At 38.3% G+C, this 12,496-nt stretch overlaps 1 pseudogene; it reads right to left on the bottom strand.

Annotated features, from left to right (window-relative positions):
- Nucleotides 1-10,991: 10,991 nt before the first annotated feature.
- On the bottom strand, nt 10,992-11,931 carry LOC101711210 (olfactory receptor 14K1-like; annotated as a pseudogene).
- Nucleotides 11,932-12,496: the final 565 nt, after the last annotated feature.

Here is a 12,496-nt window from a genome sequence, read left to right as displayed (position 1 = left end):
GTACCTGTACAACTGAGAGAACTTCAAGATTCTGGGTGCTACAGAGCTGGAAGAGAATGTTTAGTAGATTAGAATGGAAAAGACTACTGGTTACATTACTCTCTTTGTACCCACTCTCATCCCATGGCTGGGCAAAGTAATGCAATGATGGGTGCTGGGAGGGAACTGAGGAACCAAGGGTGCCTTGAGGGTGAAACACTGACACTTTTGCCACATTATCCAAACTGTTTTCTCTCAGGTTCCTGGGCTGGTGAAGATGGCTCACTCAGTGGAATTGTAGGAGTATGAGGTGACTGTGTTCCTAGAAAACAGTTGATGCTCTGGTTCCCCCTAAGTACTGGAGACAATGACATATGCCCTGGTGATGCCCCAATCTTTCAATATGAGTAAGGAAATTAAATCTGTAATACAGTGAAGAGCCTAGTGCTGGTTTTGGGTTTACTGGATATTTCCATCTTTCTGCTGCTGTGTGATCCTTTTTCCTATTTCTATGGGTGGGATCTTGGAGGAATCCTGAAGGACCACATAATTTGAGTTCCATAGCTGCAGTCTGCAGTGCCATTGGTTCTAGTTGTAACATATGTTGCATTTACTGAAACATTTTAAAATTCATGTTAATATTTATCAGTGTTTTCTTTTAATAAATGTCCTGAAATGAGCTATTTAAATAATGAGAATGAAATCCATGGAGGATTATTTTTTCAGGATTTTTTTTATAATTTAATCTCCAAATTAATTTTTATTTTAAGATTAATGTAACCACTGATTTCTTTCATATTTTAAATCTGTTGGTATTTTAAATCTATTTTATTTGTAAATTTCCTTTCAAATATCACAAATGACATGTTTACTCTTTAAGATTATGGATACTCACCCAGACATATTTAAACCATATAAATATGTAATATATGTGTATGGTATACATATGTATATTTACACTAAGACAAAAGATCATTTTACTTTGAAATTTATTTTCAGGATAGGAAAATATGGACATAATTAGTTTATCTCTTTGAACATACTCATCTGTAGTATAAGATGGTCTACACTTCCTGTACATCATGGTATATATGGGCTAAATTTAAAAACAATTAACTTGCTTTTTTTTAAAGTAGGAAGATATTTACTGATAGGAATGCTCCTGAGGGGCTGGAGGTGTCCCAAGTGGGTAGCCAAAGACCCCATTTTACCGAGAAGTTTTATAGGGTGAAACCCACTGGGTACAACTTGGGGCACAACCATGAACATCCAGTAAGGTTACAAGTATAGTCACCTAGGAAATGGAGGTCCAATTGGGAAGCAAGTCAGGTAGCAAGCATGCAAGGATTTTCAATAAGGGTGGGGGTCAGGGATATTTCCTGGAGAGGCTGGGTTAAGACCTTGACACCCCTGCTATCCATAGCTATTTAGAATATCAATCACTGCTATTTATCCCCAGAGTAAGCACAGTGGTGTGTAGTTACTCTCCTTTTACAATTCTGGCCTTCAGTGAATATGCCTTGGGCCTCAATTATCCTCCTTGTCAAAGGCCTAGCCTTGTATAACCAGCTGTAATATTTCTAACTAACTTAGCTGTCTACAATACTATCAGCCCCCAATAACCTTCCAGCAAATCCTCTTGGCTTAGGTTGGTCTGTCTCTTTCTGTGTGTACAACCAGCAAGTCTAAAGGATGTGGGTGCTGAGGTTTGTTTCACCTTTGTCCTGGCCTTCTGAAGGACTTAGCCCTGTCTTACTGCCTATAAAATTTCAATTTACCTCATCTATCTATAATACTGCAACCTCTGAAGAAGTATCACAAACTGCCATGAGGCGGAAAAGGATGATGACCAGTGGAGCTACTTCAGGATGAAGGGGTTTGTAGCTGTGGTTGGTAGTCAGGGATAGCCTTCAGAAGGTCTATCTAAAGGTCCTCAATAGGCATCATGCATTTCCGTCATGGGTAGGCATATAGCTTAAAGTCTGGAGGAGACAAGGCCAGAAAGACAGTTAAATATACATGGGCCAAACCAAAAGGTCAACAGAAATATTATGAGGATAGCCAACAGTTTCCACCAGGAAGAGCTAGCCTTCTACAGAGAGGACAAGGAGAAATCCCAGAAAACTTCAGAATCCATCTTAGAAGTAATTTTGCAGTTATGTGTTGTTTACAAGGTCAATCTGGTGGATCCCAGTGAAAGAATTCTAGCACTTTTTTCATTGGTTACATTTGTATGACTGGAGTATGGGAGCCTCTAGGCAAGAATAAACAAAACTTTTAAGAAATTAGAACATGCATAATCTACGTATGAGCACACTAGACTGGAAGGGCAGTTAGGGAAGAAAGTCACACTTAGGAACTGAAATAGTGATTGCAACCTGCTGGCTCTTACAGATTCTATCATAGTATTTTCTAATGATCCATAACTGTAGTCACCTACTGGTGTAGCAAGAAACTGCCAGAAGGGGTCAGTGACTGGAGCCCCTTTTTATTTCTGCCTTTATTAATATGGCATTATTTTATACTTCTTTTGCTTATTCTTTTCTGCTGGGTTAAGTGAGACCTGTGTCAATTAATACGAACCTCTTGCTGTCTATCAAGGTCAGTTAAGTCTCCTCAGGCATTACTTTGGAACCATGCATAGAGCCTCTCAGCTCCTCTGTCAGTGTCAGCCATCAGGATGGGTCACAGCCTTGCTTGACCATGTTGCTTTTGGTGAAAGCATGGGAGACTTTTCCATCTTTGTGAGTCTCCTTTGGCACATAGTGCACTTGTCCTCTGGTGCCCAGCTATTTCTTTGTTCAGGAGGTTGTGTGACTTACCAAAGATATAGGATACTGTAGGAAAGGCTCCTTTGTACTCTGAATGTTTGTTGACCTTGAGGGGCCAGGGCTAAAATATTTGCTGGCCTCATAGCCCAGTTACCTTTCTAGTTTTGGTCTCTGAATATTAGCTGTTGAATACCCAGAAGAGAAGATCAGTGACATAAATATTTCGACAGGAGCAGTGAGCTTATTATATTAGTTAAAACATCAAGCACTTTTTAAGTATAAAGCACAGTTGGAGCGATGTTATTTTACCAACCATGGTTGTTTTAGTAGTTGAAGCCCTCCAGAATGTTAACAAACAATAGTTATATATTATAGTGAAACTTAAGATCAAGAGCTATACAGAGTATTTTAGCATGACAACCATGATGACATTTTCTTTGCAACACTTACATATCCATCTTAGTATGGAATAGTCTTTTAGTCAAACACCTCCATCTAATCACAAGACATTAAATCACATAAATAAAACTCTTATGTTTTATCCTTTAGTAGGTTGCCATCTACAGAGAACATACATATTGGCCTATAAATATACCTTAGTAGTTCATAATGTCTAGCCTCTAATTTTACTGGGTGATGTTGTTTCCACTGTTTGGTGACTGAACATCCCTAAGTGTGGTGACACATATACATTGATAGGCAAAAAGTTTGAGACAGCTTAGTATGTTGAATATTAAGGTAGTTGTAGAAGCAAAATAGGTAGTGTATCCCTGTAAAAGCTTTCCTTGGCCTGTTGCTTTTGTTGTTTAAAGTGAAGGTTGTGGAGCTTCTTTGATCTGTAGCACCACTATAGATAATATCCTAGCTCTGAAGAACAAAGTGGCAATACCTGAACAAATTTGTGATATATATGCCACAACTGTCATGTGTTTAGGACTGTAATCAGTGACAGAAACCACCTGTGTTTAACCATTAAGCAGAAACTGGAATTTTGTTTGTTCAACAAAGAACACTAGGGATGAGATAATTACTAACAAAAGTACAAAAGGTGATGGAAAAAGAAGCCAGGGTGTGGAAACTGACCAGACCAGTTTCTGGTGGTCTCATCTGCTTGCAAGTAAAACCTTTGTTATTTTACCCGAATTCTGTGCCTGTGTTCATTTCTTTCCATGATTCCAGAACAACATCATTTAAGTTTTTAGGAAGACTATTATTTGACTGTTTTTCTCATTTTGGCTTGACATGTACCTCTTATCACAAGCAGCTGGAGTGTAAGGGAAAGGCAGATACTTGAGTCAGAAAAGATCATTACCATAAACAATATCTTAGAAGAAATGTACACCCAGAAAGCATGGATATGCACCATGAAAAAACAATGTGTATCAGTTACATGAAACCCTTTGTCCCTTAATTTTGTTTGTACAGAGAACATTTTAAACAAAACCTTGTTTTCCCACAGAAAATGTAGACTATGACCAATGTATACACATCACAATAATAAGTTTAGCAATGTATTTCCCACTAGGCTATGGAAATTATGGGGATCCCCTTTATGAACAAAAGCTGGAATAAATTTTTTGCAGACAGCTGCTTCTTTATTTACCAAGGGGAGTCCTGTCTTGTAGTTTTCCTAAGCCCAAGAGTCTTTATTTAATTATCTTAACAAATTTTTAGATTACCTGTGAGAAGCAGATAACAATCAGCACATTATTTTGACCAAGGAAAGAATCCCAAATCATACATAGACAACAATATGTACTGTATTTGTAAAACCAGTTGACCTTATTTGGATCATTTGGCAACTTGAAGGAAGCCTGTCTTTAATTATAGTTATCTATAAGCCACCTTGAGTTATAAGCAGATGGCTTAAAAAATTAAAAATTCTAAAAGAAAAAAAACCCCTCAAATATAAGAGCTGTAGGTGTTTTAACAAATTGAACAGACAGACACACACACACACATAAGACAACTTCTTAATAAAAAGTGCACTCAGATGTGTTTGGCTAAGTTGAATTATAATAACTTTTATAAGTTTTAGGTTTATAGCTATAAATAAGACTAGTCAGAACTTTGTAGATTAACAGAGATCTCTTGCAATAAAATTAAAGAGAATAAAATCTTCTACACCTGTGAAAGCAAAGATGGTTTTAAAACAAGCCTTATGCTGGCAGCTAATCTGACTGGAATTCCCAGCTACACAGTCTTCTCACTGTTGTTTTTACAGCCACAGTTGTTCAATAGCCACTTGTAATTGTTTCCTCTAAAGGGACAAATTGTTAAATTTCTCCAGGGGGGTGCACTGATGCCAGGTTTGAGTATAGAAGAGACTAAGTGACATTCTTCTGAGCTAAGCATGAATTCTAAACAGTGAGGGAAGAAGGCCTGTCAAGGCTGCAACCTGCTGTGGTCCAGATGTCTACCTATGACAGTTTTTTTCCATTTTGAAAACAAAAACAAAGGAAAAGAAGACATCTCTGCCTATCCCTCTTGTTCTTTGCCCAGTCTAAGGTGTCCCTTAGACTTTTTCTCATCTACTGCCACTGGTGGTGACTAGCAGTGCAAGGAAGTGTCCAGAGCCAGGTTACCTGTACTTAAGATTCTCTAATATTGCCTAAGGGCTGAAAGGCAGATAAATCTGGACTAAAACTTTTACATTTATTTCTTGAGAGTTTCAGGATTAAACCTAGACCAGTTTTCTGTATGCCCCAGGGATAAATGAAGGTCACCTTAACTCTGGAAGGATTCCAGGGTGGGGAGACTCAATATTCTGGAAGCTTTGCCTTGAAACCCAGCAGTCACAGAAGAGGGAAATGCTTTGAACCAAACACTGTTGAGAACTGTATTAGAAGAATGCCTATAAGTGTGGCACAAGAACAAAATCTAAACCATCTCAGGTGGAGAAAGACATTTAGGATCAGAAGCTTTTCCACAGTGGATCTACAATCCTTAGCAAAACATATCTCTAGGGACAAAAGCTACAATTGACTCTAACTGAATAATCAAGCAGAAAAATCAAACAAAATCAAAGACCCTGAATGGCTGCTTTTTGCCTCTTGAAAGAAAATAAAGGTTTTATAACTATATCATTTAGGGCTTTTTAAAGTAAAATATTTTGAATCTTTAATATCTAGTTTATGACTTAAATACCCAACAGGTTGCTGTGCAGCTCCTTGATCTTGTAGAAACAATCCCAAAGTCATGTCTCACCTTTTATTAACATACAAACTGAAATTGTGTCCTGTAGGTAGGCACTTAGAAGTGCTTGTTTGAGCATCTGGAATGCAGTATGGGAATGAGGTTCCCAGGTTAAAATATGGCTCTCTTTTGTTTTTTATGAACTAATACAGTGGTCATGCAATCTCACTATATCCTGTTATATGAAGGTCACAAAAACATGTAATTTCTAGGAATATTTCCACAGCACATAGAAGAGAAAAGCTGGTTGAGATCCCTTTTATTCCTAGTTAGCAAACCACAAATGCAAACCATTTCTCTGTAAGCTGTGCTATCTAAGGCCTCCTAGAGAGGTGAAGTCTAGTAGTAAAGAAACCAAAGAGTTCTAAAGTTAATTCCCAAGACCTTCAGAGTTTCTAGTTTCTTTTTTAAAGATTTGTCAAAATATCTACTGAGTTACTATTTTCTATTTGTGTTTATCTTACTAGCAGAGAGAGAACAGTCCCATCCTGTAGCTCAACTCTTAATGCAGGCTTGAGAAAGCACCCTACTAGCACTATTTCAGGTCATTCTGAGACAGAGAATATCTGATGATCACTGAAAGGGTTACCTTTCCCTTCACTGAGGAGTCCAGTTAGGGGACAATAGTCATGTGGAGATTTTTCTACTGATTACCCATTTGGGGTGTAAGGAGTGAGTTTCCACTGGAGGACCTTCAAACATCTGCCAGAGAGTAGTCCTGGCCATGGCCTCTCAGTTGTCACTCCAGGTTTCACTAGTTCCATGCCATCAAAGATCTGTCTCCTGAAAGGAATCTAGCTGTCTGTCTTGCCAGGATTTAGCCTACAATTTATTATCCAAAGTGTTTTTCTCATACATAAATGATAAGAGCCAGAACTGTGGGGAGAGAGAGAGAAAGAGAAACAGAGAGGATTCTCCCTTAAACTAAATACATTTTGGTCCCTTAAGTGTTGTCTTTACAGAAATAGAGTGAGAGGGGAGAGAGAGAGAGAGAGAGAGAGAGAGAGAGGATTTTCCCTTAAACTAAATGTGTTTTGGTGCCTTAAATTGTGTGCTCATGGAAATAGCTCCTTCTGGTTTCACCTAGAAATCGGTTCTTTCCATGGGGTCTCACATGCAGTCTCCCAAGGAAGACTGTTGTCCAGGGCACTAAGTGGGTATATCACATTCATGTGCTCTCCTGGATGGACAAAACCTTGATGTCTCTTCTAACTCAGAGACAGGGTATGTTTCTTGATCTAAAATGACTTCCCTATCTTTGGCATTGGCAATAACACTCATTTTCCAAGGAGTTAACTTAAAGCTTCTTAGGAGAAATACATTGAATATTTTAGAGATCCTTTCTCACTTTACATGCCTCTATAAAGGAGAGGATAAGGTTGGCAGGAGAGATTGGAAGTGAGACCAGGAAAGGAGGTCATTTCTTCTCATGCTCTCAGTGAGTTATTGAGACAACTTGGCCCTGAGTCATCACTCTCAGCCTGGAAAAGTGAGAGTAGGGAATCTCAAGAGCTAAGACCATCTCCACACCAGAGGAGGATCAGAAAAGAAAGGAAACTGAGGCAGAGCTGGTTCAATATTTTCTCTAGAGTATAGAGAAGGATTGTGCCAGACTGCTCAGTGAAACCGGTCCCTCAAGTCTTAAGAGTGGCTGCAGCCTAGTGCCTTATTAATTGACAGCTGGGGTCCCACATTTTATCAATAGGCATGTATAATTTTCAACTATAAACTAGATTTTACAGAGAGACCTATTTTACTACATCTTCTAATTTACTAGTAATTATTGGTAAAGGCCATTAGATGATGATCTAGCATTACTTTTCACCATCAATGTCCAACAACTTAATCAAGCAATTAATATAGAAAAGAAACATAAAACCTTGTCTACAAAAGTAAATCCTTTCAAAGAATCATTATCACTTTGTCAAAATGACAAAGTATAAGAACTCAAAGTACAAAGCATTTACAAGAGGCACAAGCAGTGGCAAACAAGAATGACAATTTTTGTTACTTAATATAATTTATCAATCAATAATATTAAATTATTACCTCCTATTAATTATTATATTGGTGAGACCACCAGTATTGTTGCAGGAAATACAAAATATGAAATGTATATCTCCCAACCTGTTAACTATATTGTACACTGAGTTCTTGCTCTCTAGAAATTTAAGAATGAGTCCTAGGAACAATGGAGATTAAAAATAGGAAGATATTCATTGATAGGCAAGCTCCTGAGGGGCAGGACTTGTCCCAAGTGGGTAGCCCAACTTACTTTTAAATACTTACCTATAATCTGAAGTCTTTTAAAAAGATAAAATTTGCTTAATATTTCTTTTTTTGAAATGTTAACAATGTGTGGAATTAGAATAAAAATTATATTATGTACATTAGATTTCTATTCCACCACATGATCAAGCTTTATTTCTTAATAAAATTTAAAGGAAAATTATAATACTAAAACCATACTCTTGACTGCATTTTGTGCATTTCCATTCTCTGATCTTCTGAAATCCTTTACTCCTCACTAATAAGCTCACCAAAGTACTCTTGTTTATCTTCCTTTAGATGCCAGGGATTTATAACTGTGGTACAACCCTATTTTAACACATCTAAATATTTGCCCATGTGTCATTTGCAGATGCTGAGATTGATATCTCTTAAGTGCATTCTTGTATCCAACCTATGAACCAGAGCACTGATTTCAAGTGAAAATGTAATGAAGACCAAACACAATGTTGCAAAAATTCACACAACAAGGAATAGTCAGGAAACACCTCTATTTACTCTCTTTCCAGAGTTTGAGGTTTTAGCATCATTAGCATTTATGATAAAGAACTTACTTAAAATTAGGTTTTGAATCCTTCTAAACACACATTTATGGATTTTCCAGCACAAGTTGAAGAGTGAGTGAAAGAGTAATATTGAATAACTTAAACCAATATGTGGACATTAAAGAGTAGAGCTAATAGAGGGGTCATAGGGTAGAAGGTTGAATGAGTTAAGTTTCACTGTCTGAAGAAAGCAACTGTCCTCATACACTCAGAGCTCCTCAGAGTTGAGGTGGATACAGTATTTCCATGGTTCTTGTGATCATCACTATGATCATAGGACTTTGGGGAAATATGTGGGAAGACAACAAAGAAGTGACTACAACATTGAGGGTTCTCCACCAATAGCAATGTCATAGCCTCAGCTGACAAATGTCAGGAGGTTGTGAAGGAAACCCCATACACAAGGTGGAGGACATGTAAGATGACAAGGAAACATTCTCCACACAGCCCAGCAGAGGTAACAGCCTATCTGTGACTCTGCAGGGCCTGAGGATCCCAGACCAGTCACAATTCTCTTGACCTAGAATTTAAACATAAATCTCATCTCAGTTCTCTTTCATCAGACACCTAATTACCTTATTTTCCCACTTAAAATATTAGTTGTATTTGTGACTGATGTGTACATGTATGAATTATCAGTCATTATGTCTGCTTGGAAAGATTTAGTCATTCCCCAAAGCCTTTGTTTTCAAATGCACATTTTTCATATTTAAATTCAGTGTTTCTATAAAAAGGAGTCAACTAAAAATTGATATGTTAATTCAATGCAATATTTTTCTTCAAAGACTGGATTAGTTATATTGTGGATTTGAAATAAGCTGAATTAAGATCAATACTTGTTAAGGAGGCAGTAACCACAAAACTGACATATGCTCAGAAGTATAAATTTCATAACAGAATAAATTAATGAGTTCATGCTTCACTTCCCCACGCAGAGATACATACCTGAGTTCTTGAGTGATATCAACTTGCTTACCCAAATAGATATTCACAACACTTTAACCAATGTATTAATACTTCATTCTCTGGCTTTCACATGCATTTAGGGATTGAAAAGATGAGGTCAAGTGCTTTATGCTTCTTCAGAGTCACATTCTATTTAAACTACACTTTGAAATTGGCATAGAATTTGTACAAATACAAGAGTCCATGAGACGGGTACTAGGAACAAATTTCAAAGATATTCAGTGAACACACATTGTGTGAAGGCATTGCCAGTGGACACAGCCTTTTCTATATCCGATGTTATGGGCTCCATACTGAAGGCTACAGCACACCTTCCTGGGCCTCAGTTGCCCCAAATGCTCTGTGAGAGGCTCCTCCTGCCCTGGCAAGGACTAGCCACATCAAAGCGTGTGCTATCAACATGGTGGTCAACAAACTTGAATTCCTTCTCCTTAAGGAAGCAGGGAGCAGACTGACCAGGAGACAGAACTGTGTTCTCTAGCCAGAGCAGAACATGATTTTGCACACTGAAGATATGGGAAGTGCCATGCAATACTTAGTGTCTGGAAGAAGTAGGACTTTTCAGTGTTAGAAGCAGTACTCCTTTCCATGTTCATAGATTCCAATATATAAGTAGAAAATTTCAGGAATGTCCACAGTAGAGACAAATAGTTTTCACTAAACAGGAAGACATCTGGATTCAGAAAAATAATGTATTTCAGAAAAAACAAAAATGTGAGAAATTAAATCTTTTATTATATGGAATACATCAAATAAGCATTCACAAAGTAAAACCTGTGATAAAATTAAGGACATTTTAAAAATTGCACAATTATGTTTAAATCATAAATTTAATTTAAAATAATTTTCACTGAAGACTGATATTTGGAAATTAAAATAAAGTTTAATTAGCAAAACTAAGGAAGCACAATGAAAAATCCAGAAAATAAAACATTGACAAAATACAGAGAAAGCCAGGAAAGATGAGTGCTTAGGAGGAACTGGAACATCACACGATTCTTCTGTATACGGAACATCAGGACAAGAACAAAATTCATCGAAGGCACAACAGAAAAACCTTCATAATTGCTGTAACACAAAAGGTGTCTAGTGAAAAAGTGTTGGAAATGATTTACTTTGTACTAAAACTGGCAACCTGAGATCACTGAAGGAGGACACCAGGATCGAATGAATTCTAGAGAGAAATCATCACAAACAGCTAGTTAGAGGAAAAATGGTGGCAGGAATGATGCTAACTCATTCAACTTTAGTATCCTTCTATTAGTCCCCTTCTTGCCTTCCTCAACACTTTACTTAGAGCTGATTGTATTTGCCTGTTTCTCAGACAGTAGATAATGGGGTTCAAGCTGGGGGTGCCACAGTGTAGAACACAGAGCACAGCAAGTCCAGAAGAGGAGGTGCATTGGAGCTTGGCTTTAAGTAAGCAGCAGCACCTGTTAGGAGAAAGGTGCCCACAACCACCAGGTGGGGCACACAGGTGGAGAAGGCTTTGGATCAGCTCTCCCTGGATGGGATCCTCAACAGAGCAGAGAGAATAAATACATAGGAGACCACAATGCAAACAAAACATGAGAACCCATAGAGGACACCAAGGACTGGACTGACATTGATAGCATCATGCTCCTCAGAACCAGTGAGCTCTAGAAAGGCATGGACATCACAGAAAAACTGGTGAATCCTTTTGGAGCCACAGAACTCCAGGGAAAATGTCTCTGCTGAGTAGAAGATTCCCAGGGCCCCTCCACTGAGCCAGGACACAGCCATCAACTGGACACAGCACCCTTTGCTCATGACACATAGTTCAGAGGGTGGCAGATGGCCACATAATTATCACAGGACATGGCTGTGAGGATTCCCATCTCTGACCTTGCCAACAGGACCACCAAGAAGACCTGACACACATACACCAAGAAACAGATGGAATCTCTGTGGGTGATGGAGTTGAGAATGGATTTAATGACTGTGGTGGAAACGGGACACAGGTCCATGAAAGACAAATGTCTGAGGAAGAAGTACAAAGGAGTGTGGAGTTGACAGACAAGAACTATGAGGAGGATAATGGTCAGATTCTCCAGTGTGCCCAACAGGTACATCTGGGAGAAGACGGCAGCCTGCAGCCCTAGCAGCACTGTGCTGTCTGTCAATCTCGGGAGCAAGAACTCCCTCAGAAGTGTCTGATTCTTCATATTATAGAGTTGTGAGGTGCCTGTTGAGTCTGAAAGAAAAATGGTGAATTAAATACATCATATATCAGGGATGCAGGCACATTCATGTTTGTAGCATCAGTATTCTTTATGACTCAATCTTGAGAGTGGAATCTATGTCCCTCAACAGATGAATGGACAAGGAAATTGTGATATTCAGACACAATGGAGCACTACTTTACTATCCTCACAGAAAGATAAGCTTGAGGCCTTTAGTAAGAGAGTGGGTGCTCTTGGATACCATGATGCTAACTGAAGTAAATCAGACACTCAGGGCTAAAAGTCACATAGCTTCTCTTCCATGAGGAACTTGAAGTATAAATAAAGATCAAAAAGAAGAGATAATAGGAAAGGAGAAGTGTTTGTAAAAGGAAAGTGGACCAAAAGATGGAGGGAGAGGAGGGGAAAGGGTGTAGAAAGTATTGAGAGCTGTTATGTGCACATGCTAACTCCTCACTGTGAATGTAGGCATCATGCACTGCAAATATGTACAAGACAAATCAATATTATAATACACACAGTACATCACCTGTTATGTGTCTCTCCA

This window comes from Heterocephalus glaber, unplaced genomic scaffold, assembly GCF_053883595.1.
Source record: "Heterocephalus glaber isolate CG9 unplaced genomic scaffold, H.glaber_assembly_v1.0 deba00001806, whole genome shotgun sequence".
Classification (NCBI taxonomy): Eukaryota; Metazoa; Chordata; class Mammalia; order Rodentia; family Bathyergidae; genus Heterocephalus; species Heterocephalus glaber.
The sequence above is the reverse complement of the archived record's forward strand: the minus strand, read 5'-3'. Positions and strand labels throughout refer to the sequence as shown.